The sequence below is a fragment of the Chiloscyllium plagiosum genome, unplaced genomic scaffold (assembly GCF_037043375.1).
Source record: "Chiloscyllium plagiosum isolate Xiang-an unplaced genomic scaffold, Cpla_swu_hap1 HiC_scaffold_40, whole genome shotgun sequence".
Taxonomy (NCBI): domain Eukaryota; kingdom Metazoa; phylum Chordata; class Chondrichthyes; order Orectolobiformes; family Hemiscylliidae; genus Chiloscyllium; species Chiloscyllium plagiosum.
The window spans coordinates 22,264,932-22,267,673 of NW_028270178.1; the positions used below are offsets into that span (position 1 = coordinate 22,264,932).

At 47.7% G+C, this 2,742-nt stretch overlaps 1 non-coding gene across 1 annotated transcript; it reads left to right on the forward strand.

The window, feature by feature from the left end:
• Window positions 1-738: 738 nt before the first annotated feature.
• Window positions 739-902, forward strand: LOC122545279 (U1 spliceosomal RNA). The gene has a single exon (XR_006310526.2). It is a non-coding gene; the product is annotated as a U1 spliceosomal RNA (small nuclear RNA).
• The last annotated feature ends 1,840 nt before the right edge of the window (window positions 903-2,742 follow it).

Below are 2,742 nucleotides of genomic sequence, written 5' to 3' on the forward strand. Positions count from 1 at the left end.
TATAAGTAAGCAAGTTAATCGAAGACATATGCAAATAATATTGACATTTGAATCGCAGGCGAGTGTTTTTCGAAATAACAGAGGGTGTTGAAAACGTGGATGGTGCATCCAGAGAAGGTGGTGCCCTCAGTTTAACGTGACAGCCAAACAATGTTGAGAAATATTTCCTTGAGCCTGGGATCCTTAACCTTAACCATGAGATCTCCCTGAAGGAATTGATCTGCATCTGGTCCAACACAGAGGGTGGGAGATTGCAATGCTGCTGTTTCACAAGAAGGAGATTTGTCCAATTTGTAGGGATTAGGGGAAAGAAAGTGATTTCAAAATATCGTTCAAGTTTGACCAGCAAAGTTTAAAAATAGCTTTTACTGGCGTTGCCCTCCCCACTGTGGACAGTATCTGGGAGCAGAGAGCTACAAGTGTCTGGGACATCACTGGGGCTTTGTTCCTGGTGCAGCCTGAAGGGGGCAGGGCGGGGAAGGGGGCGGGGCGGCTGGGGGGCGGAGCGTCTCCCTTTTCTGGAAGACATGCAAATTAGCGCTGCCTCGCCCGGCGAGGGCAGTATTCGGTGGAAAACATGGGCCTTTCGGGATGTTCTTTGATCCGGGTGAGGAATGGCGCTGTTTCTATAGAACAGGGAACCTGAGGCAGGTGAATGTTCGATCTTCGAAAACGCAGTCAGTCCGAGCGTAAGGGGTAGGGGCGGTTGCTGGGTTTGAGCGAGTGAGCGCATTGAGCATACTTACCTGGCAGGGGAGATACCATGATCACCAAGGTGGTTCTCCCAGGACGAGGCTATCCCATTGCACTTCGGGTGTGCTGACGCCTGCGATGTCCCCAAATGCGGGATACTCGACTGCAAAATTTGTGGTATTGGGGGACTGCGTTCGCGCTCTCCCCTGGTCTACAAGCAAAAGTCAGATGATCCAATAGGGGGCGCGCGCTTTACTGTCCTCCACCTTCCTTATGTACCACCAATCTCTGTTCAACAAGGTGTCAAGGTACATGCTGCATGTCGTACTTCATTCTGCCATCATTTGGCAAGGTATATGCTGCACGTCCTATTTCATCCTGCCATCATTTGGTAAGGTACATGCTGCACGTCCTATTTCATCCTGCCATCATTTGGTAAGGTACATGCTGCATGTCGTACTTCATTCTGCCATCATTTGGCAAGGTATATGCTGCACGTCCTATTTCATCCTGCCATCATTTGGTAAGGTACATGCTGCACGTCCTATTTCATCCTGCCATCACTTGGTAAGGTACATGCTGCATGTTGTACTTCATTCTGCCATCATTTGGTAAGGTACGTGCTGCACATCCTACTTCATCCTGCCATCATTTGGTAAGGTACATGCTGCACTTCCTACTTCACCCTGCCATCATTTGGTAAAGTACCTGCTGCACTTCCTATTTCATCCTGCCATCATTTGGTAAGGTACATGCTGCACTTCCTACTTCACCCTGCCATCATTTGGTAAGGTACATGCTGCACTTCCTATTTCATCCTGCCATCATTTGGCAAGGTACATGCTGCACGTCCTATTTCATCCTGCCATCATTTGGTAAGGTACATGCTGCACGTCCTATTTCATCCTGCCATCATTTGGTAAGGTACATGCTGCACTTCCTACTTCATCCTGCCATCATTTGGTAAGGTACATGCTGCACTTCCTACTTCATCCTGCCATCATTTGGCAAGGTACCTGCTGCACTTCCTACTTCATCCTGCCATCATTTGGCAAGGTACGTGCTGCACGTCCTACTTCATCCTGCCATCATTTGGTAAGGTACATGCTGCACTTCCTACTTCACCCTGCCATCATTTGGTAAAGTACCTGCTGCACTTCCTATTTCATCCTGCCATCATTTGGTAAGGTACATGCTGCACTTCCTACTTCACCCTGCCATCATTTGGTAAGGTACATGCTGCACTTCCTATTTCATCCTGCCATCATTTGGCAAGGTACATGCTGCACGTCCTATTTCATCCTGCCATCATTTGGTAAGGTACATGCTGCACGTCCTATTTCATCCTGCCATCATTTGGTAAGGTACATGCTGCACGTCCTATTTCATCCTGCCATCATTTGGTAAGGTACATGCTGCACTTCCTACTTCATCCTGCCATCATTTGGTAAGGTACATGCTGCACTTCCTACTTCATCCTGCCATCATTTGGCAAGGTACCTGCTGCACTTCCTACTTCATCCTGCCATCATTTGGCAAGGTATATGCTGCACGTCCTATTTCATCCTGCCATCATTTGGTAAGGTACATGCTGCACGTCCTATTTCATCCTGCCATCACTTGGTAAGGTACATGCTGCATGTTGTACTTCATTCTGCCATCATTTGGTAAGGTACGTGCTGCACATCCTACTTCATCCTGCCATCATTTGGTAAGGTACATGCTGCACTTCCTACTTCACCCTGCCATCATTTGGTAAAGTACCTGCTGCACTTCCTATTTCATCCTGCCATCATTTGGTAAGGTACATGCTGCACTTCCTACTTCACCCTGCCATCATTTGGTAAGGTACATGCTGCACTTCCTATTTCATCCTGCCATCATTTGGCAAGGTACATGCTGCACGTCCTATTTCATCCTGCCATCATTTGGTAAGGTACATGCTGCACGTCCTATTTCATCCTGCCATCATTTGGTAAGGTACATGCTGCACTTCCTACTTCATCCTGCCATCATTTGGTAAGGTACATGCTGCACTTCCTACTTCAT